General features: G+C 41.4%; 1 protein-coding gene across 2 annotated transcripts in view; it reads right to left on the bottom strand.

The window, feature by feature from the left end:
• Positions 1-20,200, bottom strand: part of LOC148323130 (aryl hydrocarbon receptor-like) — a 50,090-nt gene that overhangs the window by 26,004 nt on the left and 3,886 nt on the right. The gene's annotated exons all lie outside the window — the stretch shown is intronic.

Genomic DNA, 20,200 nt, shown 5'->3' on the forward strand with positions numbered 1-20,200 from the left:
ACAGAAAGTCAGGAGCGAGTATTTGCAGCTGTCTGCCTTAAGGTCCGTCAGTCCGTCAGTGAAGGACGCCTGATGGCAAATTTGAAACACAGACGGAATGAGCGCATTTTCAGACGTCCCCAGAACCACCACAAACCAGAAAAAAACAAAGATGAGGTTCATATTGGGGATGAGAAGTAGGAGGAGGAATAGAATAAGATATAATTGATTTTATGTTTCGTGTAAAGTAGTCCAAACTGTTAAAATTGACTGCAAACACTATTCCTAACAATTTTTTTTACTGATGGTCCTAAAACAGCGGTGAAGAAATGTAATTTCACAGTGAAGGAACTGCGTTAAAAATAGCAATCACACAGTGACGGACTGGGCCAGCCAGAAATAATGAAGACTGATAATGATCATGATGGACTTTCGAGTCCGTCACTGGTGAATGACGGAAGTTAACTGACATGCCCACCACTAGAGAATGTATCACTGCTTCCCAATTGACTCTAGTGGGATACATTGTAGTGAGCAAGCTTTATCTACAGTTATATTTAACGACACATGCAAAAGAAAGTATTTGCATTCATAGGGCCCTCTTGTCCTTTCGGGTGCGAATGGAAGTAGTCTTTACATGGCCAATCCTAGTGTCATCCCTAATTTCCATCCAAATCAGGGTACTACGTCCGAGTACGCCGTGCTTTCATTGCAGAAGCAGAAATACACTCGCTGCGGTCTGTGTATGATATTGGCAGCCTGTAAACTGCAAGATCTCCCCTTGCGGATGATGTAGTTGGCCGTGCATGTGATGTTGACAATTGGAGACAGTTTTCCACCCCGTATGTCCAAATGTCACTCCCCAAAATGGTGACTGTTATATAGTGGTTAGGTGGAGTTACTGATTGTTGCCAATAGAGGGTGCTAGTGGTTTATATATGTCAGGGTTATGAAGGTCTGTGGCACTCAGAGTAACAACAACCGTCAGTCAGACCTGTTGTATGATGTTAAGCGCTGCATTAAAAGAGCCTACATAAAGAGAGCCGTTGTGCGTGCATATCTTCATTGATATCTCAAGATATTACATATGGCGACGAGGATGAAAGTCGTGGATGCAAGCCAGACATGAGGGCGGAGAAAACGTGTCTGTGAAGTGACGACGGCAGCAGTGTTTGTTAGCAACGTAAGCAGCTATTTTTATTTTTTTTGCCTCGACGAGTGTCCGGAATACGTCCTGTGAACAAGACGATGGTTGCTACAGTCGGCTCGGTGGCTCTTTTGATGGCAACTCACAGTCGTGAGAGGAGTACTGTGAGATTCTGGACCATTTCTTTGTGGCGAACGACATTGTTGATGCTAACAAGAAACGGGCTGTGTTGCTGAGTAGTGTGGGCTCCCAGGCCTACACACTGATGAGGAACCTGCTCAGTCCGGCTAGACCTGGAGAACGGACTTACGAGGAACTGGTGAGACTGTTGACGGATCATTTTTACCCCAAGCCGAGTAAAATAATGCAGAGGTGGAAGTTTAATTCCAGGAATAGAAAAATGGATGAAAGTGTGGGTGACTATGTTGCGGAGCTGAGGAGGCTCGCGCTGGACTGTGATTAGAATTAGAATTAGAAATCCCTTTATTGTCATTGTACTCAAGAGTGCAACGAGATTAGAGAGCTCCCCTCTCCAGTGCAATACAACAATAATACAGACAAATATATAAATTAGATAAGAGAGTGCAATGGAAAATAATACTGAATAGGGTACGGTGTTATCGGTGCGGTGGAGACAACCACGTGGCAAAGGATTGCAGATTTGCCAGTGAGAAGTGCCACAACTGTGGTAAGGTGGGCCATATAAAAAGAGCATGCAGAAGTAAGTCACTGGGGAAAGCAACAGGTTCGCGTGAAAAATGGGGGCGACCGCAGAAAGGAAAAGCAGCTAATTTCATACAGGAAGAGGAGGGAGATAGTGAGAAGGAAGAAGTTTTCACTATGCATCACCTTAAGGAGGATAACAGGACTATGTACAACATTAATGATAGTGAAGTGATAGTGATCCCTCGAGAAGAGCCAATTAAAAAAGAGCTAACAGTAAATGACAAAAAAGTCATTTTTGAAGTGGACACTGGATGTGGATACACCATAATGTCAAGTAGGACTTTTTACAAGCTGTTTGACAATCAGAAGCCAAAGCTAGCCAAGTGCTCGATAAAGCTCAGGACATATGGTGGCCATAGAGTGCCGGTGATGGGTGCAGCGAAAGTGAAAGTTGAACATGAAGGTACCACCAAGATGTTAGTGGTGGTCGTGGTTAGAGGTACTGGGGCGAGTCTAGTTGGACGTGGGTGGATCAAAGCCTTCAAGTTAGACTGGCTGGAGGAGGTCCACAGAGTAGAGGACAGAGAAACTCCTCTCCAAGAAATACTGTCTAAACATGAAGAAGTATTTAAAGATGAGCTAGGGATGCTGAAGGGCTTCACAGCTAAAATCCATGTACCTAGAAATGCCACACCCTGTTTTTACAAGCCAAGATCCGTTCCTTTTGCCATGAAAAGAAAAGTAGAACAGGAGTTAGAGAGGCTTTTACAGGAGAAAATCATTGAGCCAGTGAAGTTTTCTGAATGGGCAGCACCCATTGTACCAGTTCTCAAACCAGACTCACGAGCGAGAATTTGTGGAGAGCTAACAGTAAACAAATGCTCAGCCATTGAACAGTACCCCATCCCCAGAATGGAAGACATGATAGCTTGTCTCACGGGAGGAGAGAAGTACTCTAAGTTAGACATGAGCCACGCATACCAACAGATTGTGCTGGATGAAGAATCAAGATATGTAACAGTTAACACCCACAAGGGACTGTTTACATACACCAGATTACCTTTTGGCGTAAATTCTAGTCCAGCCATTTTTCAGCGTACCATAGAAGGGGTCCTGCAAGGGATCGAAAAAGTTGCAGTATATTTGGATGACATTATTCTGACAGGAAAAGATGACAACGATCACCTGCACACACTGGATCAAGTTCTGAAGCGACTGAGAAGTGCAGGACTGCGTTGGAAACGGAGCAAGTGCCAGTTTCTGGAAAACGAGGTGACATTTTTGGGACACAGAGTGGACAATTAGAATTAGAAATCCCTTTATTGTCATTGTACTCAAGAGTGCAACGAGATTAGAGACAAGACAGGGCTGCATCCACTGCCAGCAAAGGTAAAGGCCATACAGGAGGCACCCCCACCCACTTCTGTGACAGAGCTCAAGGCGTACTTGGGACTGTTGAACTTCTACAATAAGTTCCTTCCAAACGTATCTACGTTGCTGGCACCCATGCACAAACTATTAAGGAAGGATGAATTGTGGTCTTGGGGCCCACAGCAAGAAAAGGCTTTCAAGCAATCAAAGGTATGTTTTCAGTCTAGCCGTGTGTTAGTACACTACGATGAAACAAAAGAACTGCTGTTGTCTTGTGATGCATCACCATATGGAGTGGGAGCAGTAATAGCTCACCGAATGAGTGATGGAGACGAGAAACCCCTATGCTTTGCTTCAAGAACACTGTCAGCGGCAGAAAAGAACTACTCCCAGCTTGATAAAGAGGGACTCGCAGTGATTTTTGGAGTACAGTATTTCCACAAGTATCTATATGGCAGAAAATTTGTGATTTATACAGATCACAAACCTCTCATCGGTTTATTCCATGAGATGAAAGCAGTACCACAGATGGCTTCACAAAGGATCATGAGATGGGCTGTTTTGTTGAGAGCTTACGAGTATGTTATCACAAAGACCATGGTAATGCAGATGCGCTCAGTCGTCTTCCATTGCCGGAGACACCCAAAGATCCATGATGGAACAGTTACATCAGTCACATCCCGGGATGAGCCGTATGAAAGGACTGGCAAGAGGATACATGTGGTGGCCGCAAATGGACAATGATGTGGAAAATACGGTAAAATCATGCACCACATGCCAAGAACACAGAAAGGCACCTGCCTGTGCACCTCTCCATCCCTGGGAGTGGCCTGAGAAGCCATGGAGGAGACTTCACATTGATTATGCTGGTCCATTCATGGGAAAGATGTTTTTAGTTATTGTGGATGCGCATTCCAAGTGGCTTGACGTTTATCCAGTCAACTCAGCAACGTCATCAGCAACAGTAAACAGTTTGAGAAACAGTTTCAGTACACATGGTATTCCAGAAATGATTGTGTCTGATAATGCCCAGTGTTTTGTGAGTGAACAAACCAAGGAATTTATGGCACGAAATGGAATCACACACGTCACTTCTGCGCCGTTCCATCCCTCATCTAACGGGTTGGCGGAAAGAGCTGTACAAACCTTCAAAGAACTCATGAAAAAAAGTGCCGGGGAAAATCTGGAGACAAAACTGAACAGTTTTGTTTAGTTACCGCATCACTCCACAGTCAACAACGGGACTGTCGCCTGCTGAGATGATAATGGGAAGGAAGTTGAGGTGTACACTTGATCTCATACACCCTGATATGAAGCAGAGAGTGGCAGCAAAACAGGCAAGTCAAAAAGCTTATCATGACAGACACGCCAAGGAACGCAGTTTTGTTGCTGGAGACACTGTCTATACCAAGAATTATGGGGCAGGCCCAAAATGGATACCGGGGCTCATAAAGGAGTCCACAGGACCGGTGTCGTATACAGTGCTGCTGGGAAACGGGAAGATAATTAGGCGACATGTGGATCAACTGTTCGACAGAACCGGAGAGGCATCTGTTCGGCTACGGTACTCGACAAGTGAGGAGGGCTGTGTGTTGCCAGCGCCAATAACTTGTGCACGGAGAGAGGAGGCGAGTTCATCACAAGTGGAGAACGAGGTTGGGCCTCCGGTGCTGCTAGAGGAAGAGTGCAGTGAGGCCAGCAGTTCGCCAACACATGAGTTGCGTCGATCTTAACGAAACAAGAAACCTCCTGCCTATCTGACAGATTTTGTGAAGTAAAATATGTGCAAGAAAAAAAAAAAGGTGTGACTGTTAGGTCGTTTACATGGGAGTGGCAGAGTTTTGGGCTGAGTCGTCTTTTGTTAATAACTACAGGGCTAAACATGCTTACACGTACGTATATTTTGAATTTAACTGTTTATAGTATGTTTCAGATTTAAGAAGGGAGGGATGTTATATAGTGGTTAGGCGGAGTTACTGATTGTTGCCAATAGAGGGTGGTAGTGGTTTATATATGTCAGGGTTATGAAGGTCTGGGGAACTCAGAGTAACAACGACCGTCAGTCAGATGTTGTATGATGTTAAGCGCTGCATTAAAAGAGCCTACATAAAGAGAGCCGTTGTGCGTGCATATCTTCATTGATATCTCAAGACATTACAGTGACAGTGGGGGGCTATTAAAATATTTTTAAGTTGACAATGATTGAAATTCATTCCATGAATGGTTTTCTACACTGAGTCACAGAGGTTGTCCCAACGCCTGTCTCATATTTGTGAATGAAATTCGATGACATCCACGACACGTCTGCCTACGCTTTGATCAAATACACCAAAATTGTGTTTCACCAGGAGTTAGACCTGCTCTTTCCGAGTCTGAAATAGTCAACTTTTTGTAACCAAATTTGCAGATGCGCAGGCGGGGGCATGATAGGAACATGCAGTGAGACATACTGAATCTACCAAATTCCTAAACAGGCTGAACTCAATCATTGCCCCAGCACGAAAATGACGATCTCCCCATTTTTTCACTGAGCGCAGACTACTTCCTGTTAAGACTGATGGTCACGGGGTGCCATCAGTTTTGCCATCAATGACTCCGGGTGTGGATGGTGCTGTTCTCCGAACAATAGGCGCCTTTGGTGTTTAAAGTTTGGTATCATGTGACCAACAAGATGGTGACCACAAAGTCAGATTTAAGTGATATCTAAGCTGAAGAGATGTTGCCCGGTTTGTGCTTATCCTTATATTCTGGGGACCTGATATTTTAAAAGCAGGCATAATCTTGCCAAATAGAACTAATTTATCCTCTTTATCCTCAGGGCGCTGGAATATTTGGTGTATGCATGGAGAACGCATGCACCATGGATAATTGTCAAGTGCAGTTGGCTCCTGTGCCCCGCACCCCTCACGCCGATGGCATCTGAGGGCCAAAATTATCTAACAAGTTTGATACTCGCGCCTAAAAAAATTCCCCTGCACACAAGGCACAGACAGCAGAATACCGTGTGAGGCAATAGGGCAATAAGTTAGTATGAGTAACAACTCACAATGCCATTGGCTCAATAGCGTGTTGGATTATGTCACATGCAGTTTGTCTGAGAACAAGGTCAGGGGTGTCAGACCAAAGCCGTGTCCCGTGTGAAGGTCCGAACGCTCCATCACAACAAGTCAATATGATAGTTGAGCAACCCACCCTGCCATTCACTCATGGACTCCTTGTTAACCCTCCTTTGCAGACAACAAAAGAGCTGACCCAAAATCTCATTGGCCCATCATGTCATACTTCACTACCTCCCCGAGCATGCAGGTCAGTGGTCATCATGGGTCGTGGCACTGTGCTCCTGCAAGGGTCAGAGATTAATGTGCGTTCTTTCTCATGACATCACCTCATGATCGACCAGGCCTACTGTCTCACAATGTGGAGACCTCGTTCGTGAGCATCCCAGTTATGTTTGGGCGGGTAGAAAACTACACAATTGCTTGATTATTTTCAAACATAGCTTGTAGCAAACATGAGTGACGTCATATGCATGACGTGATCGTGATAACTATGATCTTGGCAATGTCATCTGGTCAAAGGTGACATCAAATTTCTCCTGCTTCATCTATAACAGCTTCAAACAACCTGTGCGATCTACCAATATGAAGAGACTTGTGGTGAATTTTGAATTTTATTTGATTACACCGGTCAACAGCTTTTTACCCATTTTTTTTTTTTAAATCAGAGAGCCAAGTTAACATTTCTAGATTCCTTTATTGCATTGATTTTAAATCTGCTCTTGTTTTTTTCTTTAGCACATCAGGTTTTCAGAATAATAATATAATATCAGAATATAATATGTAATATGGTAATATATTAAGTAGTAATATGGTAATATATAAAGTAGTGCTGTTAGGTGATTCATTGTTAAATTAATTATTAATTTATTATAATGAATAAATATATATTTTTAAATTTATTAATAATTTAATTATTCACAAAAAAATTCCATGATTAGTTGTGATTAATCACTATTTTTTGTGACGCCTGTAACAGATATTTACTTGAAAAGAATGTTGGAATTAATGCAGAATCACCAAATATGAAGTATATTTAATTCATAGACTGTTCTAATAGCTTTCCTTGATTCTTGAATACGATCTAAACTGAGACATCTTTACAGGCATTTTTTTTTATCGAAACAATTCTCAAAACTGTCCACAGGCGCCACACTCAAGCAGTGTTGGTTTGTAAGGCCCAGTGGTTACATTACAAGGCATCGCAAAATCCATATTATGCCAGCGTTTATAGCTCAAATTTAAAAAACAAAAATGAAAATATCTCAAAAACCGAATGTGCTAGAAAAGAAGACTTTTTTTTAATCAGCGTCCAAATACATTTTGAGACACATAAATTTGCGGTTGACTCGTCTTATGATTTATATTATTGTTATCCATCCATCCAGTATCTGTACTATTTGTCCTCACAAGGGTCGCTGGGGTTGCTGGAGCCTATCCCAGGTATCTTCGGGCAGGAGGCGGGGTACAACGTGAACTGGTTGTCAGCCAATTGCAGGGCACACAGAGATGAACAACCATCCACGCTCACACTCATACCGAGGGGCAATTTAGAGTGTCCAATCAACCTGCCATGCATGTTTTTGGAATGTGGGAGGAAACCGGAGTACCCGGATGAAACCCACGCAGGCACGGGGAGAACATACAAATTCCACTCAGGAAGGCCGGAGCCGGAATCGAATCCACGACCTCTGCACTGTGACGCCATTGTGCTAACCAGGCGCCCACTGTGATGTGTATTATTGTTATCTTGTGCTATTTTTTTTTTTACAGCGCTTTGATACAGCTTCAATAGTTGTGAAACTTCGATATAAATTGCGTTGAGTCTATATGTACCTTGCAAATGACAGGGATAGGAAGAGGGTTTCTACAACTTGTAAAAAAAGATATTGTGTGCCGCAAGACTAACTGACAAGTCCAATGCAATGGCTAGGTAATGTCGTCTGATGCCTTGACGAGTGAAAATCCAGTACATTCCATGCTCTCCCAGTCTTTATGAGCACTTGCCTTTTTTTCTTCTTTACTTGAGGGTGCAACTTTTGCAAGTGGAAGCCACTGGCCTTATGCGAGTACCCAACTCTCTCAGCAGTCGTGATGGCATCAAGAGCACACTCTCAGTTGGCCTTGCAGTCGAGGGAGGTAGGATGAGCAGCATCTCATGTGCCCGCCCCTTCAAAACGGGCTGAGTTCAGTGCGGCTAAAATTAGATTTGTCATTTGAAATTCTTGGGCCTTAACAGGCATGTTATTAAGGAACCTGGGAATTGCAAATAATACTGAATGCCTCTTATTTCCTTTACAATCAACTAATTTCAATAATTTCATATTCACTCCAAAATATTCCAAGAGCATTACTATTAATATTCTATTGTTGATTTCCCCAATGCATCACAAATGGCAGGTATGCAACCACATGACTTGGAGCTGAATACGCTTTCAAAAGTGGGACAGCACAAAGCCTCTTGAATGGCTAGAGGAGGACAAAGAGCAGATCTCGTTAGCAAGCTTCAGTGGGCAGAAGTGTACGCTTTGAAAAATTTACATTCCCCGCTGCCATAACATACATGTGGCATAATAGCAAGCGTTGCAGCAGTCACCCACGGGCGTTTCCAACTGCAGGGAACATCTTGCCCTTCCCAAATGGGCTTATTTTATCATAATTGTGTGCCACGAAAACAAAGAACAAACGTGGAAAAGACCCCAGTGACCCTGTATGACAAGAAGCAACAGCACTGGTGCTTTGGGCTGCTTTGATTTGCTCCACCTCAAAACGAACTACAAAGGACAAAAGATGCAAACTAAGTGATTAAATCGTGAAATTAATCATTTCCATTGTAAGTTTTTTTTGTTCATTTTTTTTAAAGGGTCACACTTCACAGTATAGAAAGCAGAAAATAATCAAAGTCACAAGGGCAAAGCTAAAAAAAATGCAAACCTCAAGCATTATTAGTGCTTTAATTCTTTTATTAATTTAAATTGTGCGTCAACACAATTAATTTTACAGTATCACCAGCAGACTCTTAAGTAATTTAGGTACTTACACCACACCTGTGGCCAATCAACCACGCTTTACAGAAATAAATTGTAAAGCAACTTTTCCATCCAACCTGCATTTTCTACATCCATTGTCCATCTTAGGGCCATTGGTGAGCTGGAGCCAATCCCAGCTGACTTTGGTGCACTCACGTTTTGAGGTTAGTGCAACTGTGCATGTCACTATTAAACCTACAAATGCAGCTTAGCACTTCATTAATGTCAGACAGTGATCCTGATTGTACAAAATTAATGCAATAAGATATTGATATAATCATTAATGTGCTTGGATGACAACGAAGACTTGATGAGTTTTGATGTATGCTCGGATGATTGACAAAAATGACAGAAGAGCCGTGACCCTGAAAACAGACAGTTCATCACACTTCAGCTGCCTCCAGGAGTTTTTTTTTTTTAATTCATTGTTTGCCCTTGATGGTATTGACTTTGCATTAAAAAGAGGGCTTAATTATTTTTAAGACATAATTCAGTCACTTGTTTTTAAGTGAACTTGTATTTTATTTTAAATAGTTAAGCAGTAACGGTAACTTCAGCCACCCTGTAAAATATTCTAATGGAATCCAGTCAACTTAGTCAAGATCGTCTGAGACACTGACAGCTGCTACAAAAATTGGTTTGCATTACCAAATGACTTCTGCACAAACAGTCAGAAACCATCTCAGGCAAGTTTATTTTCAGCCTTGTTGTCATCAAGGTCTCAACCTGACTTCAGTTCATTGTTGTAAACTACTTGCTCACTTTCAATGCTGTCTGGTACTTTGGGGAGGTGTTTTCTTTACGTATGATTCTTGGTTGACAACATTGTGTCTCTGTTGGCACTTGATGACAAAATGTACACTAGTGTATTTTATTGGTGGCATTTTGAATGCACAGAAATGCCATGATGAGAGTCTGAGGGCGATTTTTGTGCCATTCATTCCAACCATCTTCTCATGTTGTAACATGGTAATAATGCACAGTGTGCAAGGTTCTATACACAATTCTCCAAACCTGAAAAAATGGTCCATCATTCAAAAGGCCACAATCAACAACCTGATCAATTTTTTGAATCAATGAGTACTGGGTGAGGCAAATGGTGGTCCCTCCAGATACAGACTGCCCCTAGAACAATAATGTAATAATGATGTAATATCAACAATAACATACCAAATGTAAAAGATTTGATTCACATAGAATACCATGTGTCTACTTGACACCTAAAAATGGTAAGTAGCCTACTTACTGATGGATTTCACATGTATGTGGTTTGTAGATATCTTTTTATAGTAACTATACACTGTCTTGGTCAAACATTGTTTTTACCAAATATTAGCGAATACGGTTTTTGAAAAATAAAAGCCTTTAAGGCATTGATGCTATCATCTGAACATTATTTTTGGGCAGAAAAAAACATCTTGGCTTTGTCAAACAGCCTCCAGCATGAAGCTTAGTAACATGGCTTGATGCAGCGCCAGCGCCAACCTATGTTAGCCATTAATATTCAAGTAAAAACACTAAGCAAGTGCAAATATTTACCAAATATTTGATCATTTTCGATTTGTCCCATCATGCTATTTACACTCGGATTAGAGGGGATGTTCTGGGTTTGTGCTGTTTCAATTCCATCCCCAATCCCTCCATGTCATATTGGCATCGTTCCAGCATGCCGCTTGATAACAAAAACACACAACTCAGCCAAAGAAGACTTAGCAAAATCTACTTTGACTTCAGATGCGCAACAACGACGAGCTGCTGTTTCGGAATAAAGATAGAGACACAATTTCACTTAATGGTTATTACGGAACTATTTTCAGATGGATGGGTGTATTCCGTCACCATTGGAATGATGGAAAGGTTTTGTTCTGTGGCATTTGGGGCCTTTAAACGCTAAAAGGCAATACATAATTCAAACACTGCTCTCTTTGTGGAGAGTTAACTTGTTTGTTTACATCGCATATTGCACATTTTCACTGTCAGGTCACATGAGATAACAATGGCAGCGCTCTGAATCATGAAACGCTGCTATATTTGGACAGCATTAACCCGCCGTATTAAGCGTGATAAAGGCAGGGTTGGACTAGCAATGAACAGTGACGGGGGCCATAATAAGACGATCCCCGCCCACACAAACCAAAGAAATTGCCTATTGGACAGAAAATGAGTCATCTGACCAAAATGTTTATGACACTACAAAATACATTCTGAATCCAATGAGCATTTCATGTGTCAAAATAACAGAGTCATTCAGAGAATTATGGCAAATGATCCAAACCCAATGTCCCCAGACGCAACATGTCGGAATGTGTGCCAAAATTAAAAATAAATCCATGAGTTCAGTAAAGTTGACTGCAATCGGCCGTGGCTGCAAGCCAGATTTGAAAATGTAGGCCACGGGACAAAGTAGTCCTCATTGTGCATAAGTTTGCTGCTGCTTTATGCAATAAGTCTCAAGGCTGATTTGTTTGAAATCTCCAGACTTGTCTACCCAGATGGTGAATAATGCTTGCTGCTAATTGTGAAAGAACAATTTGGGATGTTCAATACTGAAATTGCAGTAGCTTGGATTTTTAGCAGTAAATAAAAGCGATATTTGTGTCTATCCTTACAAAATATATGTTGTGCATGAAACAAAATGAACAAGTACCAACTGCAGAAAACAAACATATCTTGGAACTGCCAGCTTCTCACAGACTCACCCTCAAAACCAGTGAATGGTTTAGGTCGCACATACTTATCGGATCTCCTGACCCATTACGAAACATTGCAGACCTCTTGGAGACTGATTTGGGATTACTGGCTGTTCTCAGAGTCGAAACTAAACACGCTTAAGCTGCCTTCAGCTTCCATGCCGCTTAGAATGACATGGTCACTTGTCGCAAGCATTGTGTTTTTGGTTGTCTATACACCGACCTTGAATAGTTATTCTGAGGTGTGCAGTTCGTTACGGTCACAAATACTTATGTGTGTGGTAGACACCAAATTCAGTCAATACTCGGACTGGCTGGTTCTGTTGAGGATTTGTACAACATGTCTCCCAAATTAATCACAAATATATGAATGTTACAAGACCACGATTCAGATAAGCTAAAATGATTATAGCTTATTTTATTTCTTCTTCTACTACTTCTACTCTTCCTTTATTGTTATATTTTCCAGGAGTCTGTTAGGCCCTGTTGACAACATTTTACCCCTCACTAGTCAATCTTAGTATTTACTACTTACTAAGATCTGGGTAGGGGGGAGGAGACTTGCGATTGTGGTATTGTTGCATGTGGTGTGCTGACCATCTCTATTCCACTACTCACACATTTTTTTCTTTTCACTTTTTAAAAGTCAGTCAGAAAAATTTTATGTTTATTACAGTATGTAGTCTGAAACGTAAGAGTCAACTGTCTACGTAAAGAGTGTCAAACTCAGTTATGTCACGGGCCACATGACATGATGGCGTCAATTGGACTGTGAGCCCATTTTAATGTACGATTGTCTTATCTCACATACTCAAAAAAATTGAAGGATAATTTGCTCTGAAATCGTTTTTCAATATATTTTAAAGGCAAACAAAGATTACTTGCAATATCTCACATCTCAGTGTTATTAACGGTAGTCGTACACTTGCCTGTCTCAAGTGCGGGCAGCGTGGGATCGGTTCCCACTCACTGACGGTGTCTTTGTGTGACCTGCGACTGGCTGGAGACCAGTTCGGGGTGTAGGGCGCCTTTCGCCCGCAGTCAGCTGGGATAATAATGTAAAACTAATTCTCAACGTAAAGTTTGTTGGCAGATCAAATGTGCATCTCAGCATGAAGTGCAGCCAATTCATGCTTGCATACACACTGTATGTGTGTTTGTGTGCTAATTATTCTTACACAGTGTGAATGGCAGCAAGTAAATATAGAACGTTTCAATTCCTTCACCCCTTGAACATTGCAGAGTGAACAGGCGATGTACACATACCACCCCCACTGCCCTCACACACATATGCAATACACACATACACATGAATGCACGAAACGCACACATGGAGAACACACAGTCACTAATGCAGGGTAGTAGGGTGGGCACGCACACCCTGTTCTGCTTTCGTGCCTCCTGAAGTTTTCTCCATCACATGCTTGCATATTTGCTTATAGAGTATAAAGAAGGGGGTGGGGTCGGCTGAAGGAGACGTATTTGGGCGGAGTCACCGGTGATTATGAGGTTCCCCATTTTGTTGACCTGCATTCTTTGCAGTAGCGTTTCATGTCGCTGGGAGGGTGGGGGAAGGACATACGGAAGGGCAGGATGGGGGTTGGTTATGAAGGGATGACCCACTGCTGATTATGTAGCCCATATTGCTCTCCCTACAGGAAAACGTGGGGGATGGTCGCTTCGTACATGACATAAAAACAAACAAATGTCATGACACGTTAGGACTTTACAGCTTATGTAAGCAACCCTGCGGGGGGCAATGATTACAGCGACGGTGGCGAGCTGTTTCACGTGCTCTAAAAACATGGGCAGCCGTGTGCCGAGCATATGCGTCCTATGCCGCCAAATTCACCGACCCTTCACGTAATAGCGTAACTGCTAAGTAATTTTTAACTGACAGTCGAAGCAAAAATGCATTAAAAATGAATAAAAATACCAGTGTACTCACTAAAAAATGTGTTTTTACTCTATGTCTATATAGGTCATGATCTCCTTCAAATGTGTAACGGAGTCATAAACTCTTTGTTGTGTTTTATTTTTTTCTTCTGTTTCATCACCAAACGGGCCATTCTCGGCCTCCCCGCCCTCACACGCACCTGGATTAAGGACTTTCTGACCAACAGACCCCAGACTGTGTTGCTCGGCCCCTACATGTCCTCCACCCGTACGCTGAGCACCGGTTCCCCTCAAGGATGTGTGCTGAGCCCTCTCCTGTACGCTCTCTACACCTATGACTGCAGCCCGGCCCACGGAAACAACACCATCGTCAAATTTGCTGACGATACGACAGTGGTCGGTCTGATCTCGAAAGGTGACGAGACAGCTTACAGGGAGGAGATCCAGAGACTAACAGCTTGGTGTGAGGACAATAAACTACAGCTCAACACTGTAAAAAGAAAGGAGATCGTCATTGACTTCCGGAGGAACAAGACTGTGCCACCACCCCTCTACATCAGAGGCGTGTGTGTGGAGAGGGTCCACACGTTCAAGTTCCTGGGAGTACAGATCTCTGATGACCTCCCCTGGACACACAACACCACAGCAGTGATAAAGAAGGTCCACTAGTGTCTGCACTTCCTGAGGGTCCTCAGGAAATTCAACCTGGACAGGAAGCTGCTGCTGGCCTTCTACCACTCGTCCATCGAGAGCCTGCTGACCTACTGTGTCTCTACCTGATACGGCTGCTGCACTGAGGCAGACAGAGTGAGGCTCCAGAGGACAGTCAAAACAGCGCAGAGGATCATTGGCTGCCCTCTCCCCTCCCTGTCGGACATCTACACCACCGATGCCTCCGCAGAGCTCTCAATATCATTAAAGACAATACTCACCCGATCTCACACCTGTTTGACTTGTTGCTCTCTGGCAGGCGCTACAGGTGCATCAAAATAAAGACAGACTGAACAACAGTTTCTTCCAGAGAGCCATATCCATGCTGAACTCTCACACACACCTACCCTTACCTTGCAGAACAGCGACACAATGTCTTTTTATTTTTCCAATTCCATATTTCATTATTTTATCTTTAATTAATCAATTTTATATATTTAATTAAATTATTGTTGTATCGAACTGCAGCGGGGAGCTCTCGAATCTCGTTGAACACGGAGTACAATGACAATAAAGGGCATTCTGATTCTGATTCTTCTGATTTTATAAACATTCAAATATGACTTAAAGGGATCTTCCAGCTGGGATGGTCTATTTTATATAAGGTCAATTTATGTATCAGGGAAATTATATTAGCTTGCATTTCAAATTTCATGAATTTGTTTTGGAGAAATCAACCACCCCCAAAATGTATGTGGAAATCTCTACTTGGGCCCACTTCAAACTGAAAATGTCACAAAATGATGCGCCTTTCTATTGCTGACTTAAAAGACAATGAGTAAATGAGCAGCTTATTTCCTTGTCTTTCTTTTTTAATAAGTCACCAAGATACGCAAACAAAATGAACTCCGAGAAGTTTTCCTAAGGTTAATTGTTTGTAGGACTTTATATGTATTACAATTTCATTCATAAGCGTTAGCTTCACCTCCTTTTTTTCACCAAGGCCACTCATGGCCACGCCTACACCACTCATTTGAAAACGGCATCGGCTTCTTCGCTGAAGCATAGGTTCTCGGAATTTTTCAAAGTTTGTCCATCCACCAGGGTTCATGCGCACATTTAGCCGGGGTCAGTGAAGAAGCAACTGGCACATTTTTTTTATTGTTTTGTGGAGGTGATCATGTTTTTTACTCATAAGAGCTAACGTTTGTTCCAAAATATTGTGTTTATAGATCTTATATATTTTCACAGGTTGAAGTGGACAAGAATACTAGTAATGTGCATTTGCATTTTGGTGGCAATCAATCGACGTTTGAGAGAACAGAACTGACATAGCAAGCAACATCACAACGCTTTCCTCACTGCTGTGACGTAGACAGCTGAGATGGAAAAAATAATAAGGCAAGCTCCAAATGGAAGCGTGCCAATTCGTGGTAAATCTTATCACAAAAAAAGACCTCAAATCACTCCAGATTCTTTTACGTGGACGCATTTTTGTACTGATGTCATTTTTACATGCATGCCTGTTATGTAAATACCAATGTTCAGCCCAATCAATTGTCCCTTTAAACAACCAAACTATTATGCTAACAATATGGATGTTAATTAAGTTGACGCAGGTCTTGTTTTTTTTTTCAACTTGACAAACATGCTGCCGACTAATCAATTTCACGTGCCATTTTTATTCAGTTGGGCAAGTTCATGGGCCATGCCCTGTTTGTTGAAAATGTGCATAATTCATTGTCCATATCTTTGGCTACCTCTAGTGGGACTTACATAATGTGTGCACAGCACCATGTTTGACATCACTCTATTAATGAAATCCATTTATAAGCAATATAACATTCTACCTTATTGGATACATGTTAAATATTCATACCTCTCGGCTCGATTGTGTTTCGTATCTACTGTATGTTTTTGGGAGCAGAATCCATTTCTAAAAATCATGGACAAAAAATGATAATCACAAACACCGTGCTAACTGTGAATCTCAAGTGTTGTAGGGTAACCCATCGCTTGTTTATTATATTTGGGAATGCCGCAATTCTCTTCTTTCTCAACAATGGTGTCAAAATCACAACAATACTTAGGACATTGTCTCAAGTCGGCACATAATAATAGCAGTCATGGGAAGAACGATAGTTATGCTGTGGTGGTCATGTGACCACGGGTTTAAGGCAAGGAAGGCTGGTACTTCTGAGAAAGCTAGGGAAGCCCTTATTGGCTTACTTGTGTCATCCTGGATCTCGTCAGGATTTTGGCGGGGGAGCAACACCACCAGAAACAGAAGTACTGATCCACATTGCCAGATTGTATTTTGCAAATAGCTTTGGCAAACACATGCAGGTCACAGAAATACCACTGCTGACTCCGCATCTTGTCCTCTTTAAATATCCCAAAGCAGTCCAAACCAGATTAACTTAAACCAGACCAGAAATATCAAGTAGTAGTCAGGAACAAGCGAGACGCTCGACTCACTGCAAACCCTGACAAGTGAGCCATCTGTCGCGTTGGATAATGCTTTACACATTAGTCAGCAAAATGGATTTTAGAACTCTTCTGTCTTTGTTTTGCTATAATCCTAATCTGTCAGACATATCACAATTTAACCGGGAAAACCATCAACGTCAAAGAGAGCATACTTTGTATAAATATGTGATCTATAAAAAACTAATTGTTTAGAATATCTTCTCATAACTAAAACAAAAATTGAGTTGTAGTGAATAAAATAATACTTTATCCATCCTAATAGTGGAAAATTATGTTTTGGGGTGTTTTTACAGCAAAGTGGAAGGTAGTATTAAGTATTAACCATCACCAGTAGAGTGGCAAGTTGACAAATACAGAAACAAACCAATAACAATAGGCAGAGTCGTTGTAATTAATGAGTAATGATGTAACAATGCAACTTTTTAATTGATGTGTCAATATGTCTGCCGTGGGATCCTGGTACTTCGATCGTGATAGTTTACATGGATGCTGGCCACACATTGACACAATATAATTTTTATAAATTATTAATTGATTACATGGGTAATTAACAAAGTAATTATATATTAAAAATGCCCAATACCCTTTTTTTTTTTATTATTCATTTGAATGTTATTTTTTCTCAAATTTCATGAATTTTGCACTCGTGCACGTCATACCTGGTCGCCGCTGGGGATTTATGCCAAGCAGGCAACATAGATCATGCATGTGTATATATATATATATATATATATATATATATATATATATATATATATATGAATATTAGGGCTTTCAAAATAAAAGAGTTAACTCGAGATTAATTTTATTATTATTTTTTTTTAATGAAGATAAATATTTTAACTGAGTTGACTCGGTTTTATAAAAAAATATTTGTATATGTCGCAAAGATAAATTCAAACACTGTACTATATTAGGGGTACATTTTTAGCACAACCTCTCAGAACAAAACACCCTGCTCAAGTTAACACAGGGCCTTGCAAACCAACCCTGCTGGAGTCTGGTGCTTGTTCTCACAATAGTATTGTTAGTTGTTGTTGATGTTGCTTAGGGGGCGGATTATAGTGAGAGAACAGGCGAGAGGAAGTGACGTTTTCCATTGTTACGGGTCTAGAGGAACGTACGGTACTCGCTGGTTAAGAAGTTAATAAAAGTGAAGTAAGCAAGTCAATGCTTTAATCATCCACTTTCTATGCTATGAGAGAACGGAACAGAGTGAAACACTTGTGGGCAGAACTAAATGTATAAGTTTTGAGAATTGTTTCCAAGAAAAATGCCTGTACAGATGACACAGTTTAGATTGTATTCAAGGATCAAAGAAAGCTATTAGAACAGTCTTTGATTTCAAATACATTTAATATTTGATGATTTTACATTAATTAAAAATATTATAAAAAATAGTACCGTTTTTTCTGGACTATGAGGTGCATTTGTATATAAGTCGCGGCAACTATTTTGGAGGGGGAAAAACGATATACAAGCCACACCAGGCTATAAGCCGCAGTTTTCTATGTTGAAAAACAATTGTTGTTCACTGCATGCACAAAACAATTTTGTACTGTGAATGCACATAAAGGTGCATAAACAGATTGTTAAAACAGTGTCTTTTAACACGGCAACAACTTTGCTAATTAAAACATACCCAAGAGAAAAAAAAAAATCAAGATTTATTTAGCGTATTTTCTGATTTATAGAGCGCCCCTATCGGTGAAAGAAAAAATCCGCAGAAAAGCTGCACCGTTGTATTAGCGGCATGGTTCAAAATCTAGGAAACAAGTAGCTTATAGTCCGAAAAATAGGGTAGTTGAAAAATGTGATTAATCAATTAATTAGGTAAATGTAAATGTAGTTTGACAGCACTAATATATATATATATATATATATATATATATATATATATATATATATATATATATATATATATATATATATAACATTTTGTACATGGTATGAAGAGGACTGGTGGTTGTCAAGTCCTGTTTTCAATTCAAACGGCAGTGTGATGTTGGTGCTGCTTGAGCTGAGGTCATGCTAGGTTGTGTTGTATGCTTTAATGTGTAAACCCATCGCCTCCATCCCCCACCAAATACCCCAGTTTTTCCTTCTTCAGCCTGGCCAAGAAGTGCCTGTCCATTATAGCTCCTGACAACCACCAAGATGGCCGACAGGCTGGATAATGCCACCTTAACGACCAAGGCTTTGTTCAAAATTGCGCAGTATAGTGCGGAATCACCATCTTAATTGTAAGCAATATGCACACTTTCAAGCATTTATATCTTTTAATAACAGTGAACATCATATGAAGCGTACCCACCACCACCCTCCTCCTCCTCCTCTGAGTGTCTGTACTGAGATGCCTCTGACAAGCAAGATTTACTGTGTTTACATACAACAAATTATGGCTGACCGCAAAGGCAGCCCAAAGAGACGAAGCCCTCAAGTGGAGCTGCTTGCTTCGAGAAAGCGCCCTTGAGCTCGTTAATTACTTAGCAAGCGTGTACAGGAAGTAGGCTAATGCATTTAGACAAGAGGACAAGTCTATGTGTCTAATAAGACATTTTGACCTATTGCTATGGAAAAAAACCATGATCAATAATTCAGTCAGACGAGGCTGAAAATCTCCAAATGTTGTTGGTGGGGAAATCTACAGAAGCTCATGAAAAATTAAAAATGAAGACCCTGGTTTCTGTACAGTGGATTCTCCAACCCAACACCCAATGCATACGTGTGCTCTTAGTTTGTATCGAAGCATCCTGGCTGCCTCCATCCTGCCCACCTCTGTTCTGTCCCAAACAGCCGTTGCCTTAAACAAACATGGCTCTGCCTCCATATCATAAATTCTTTAAACCTCAAAAGTTCCTGTGAATTATTCATCCGTCGAGAGCAGCTGACGGCCGCATTGCAGCTTTTCTCTCCGGAAGATCATTGCCTGAAATGACGGTGCCTTCTCCCGTCTTTGCGAATCGTAGACTGGAGAACGTACACACTTGTCAGTTGCGAGTGACGCTCAGCGCTCGCCAAGTCTTAATGGTCGCTCTTCATCCTCACCCTCCGATCGCTTGATGTCACCGCCACACGTAGACATGCGGTCTCAATTAAATATTGACGGCTGCCCCCCCACGCGATGAAATCAGTGGAATAAGGCGGTGCCTCCTCGCACTTGTCATCACAACAACGCCGATCAACTGCAAGATGTTGGCCAACAAACATATCCAACACTGGAAC

Source organism: Idiotropiscis lumnitzeri, chromosome 14, assembly GCF_059441095.1.
Source record: "Idiotropiscis lumnitzeri isolate Australia: NSW breed Sydney's pygmy pipehorse chromosome 14, RoL_Ilum_1.0, whole genome shotgun sequence".
In the NCBI taxonomy this organism is placed as follows: Eukaryota; Metazoa; Chordata; class Actinopteri; order Syngnathiformes; family Syngnathidae; genus Idiotropiscis; species Idiotropiscis lumnitzeri.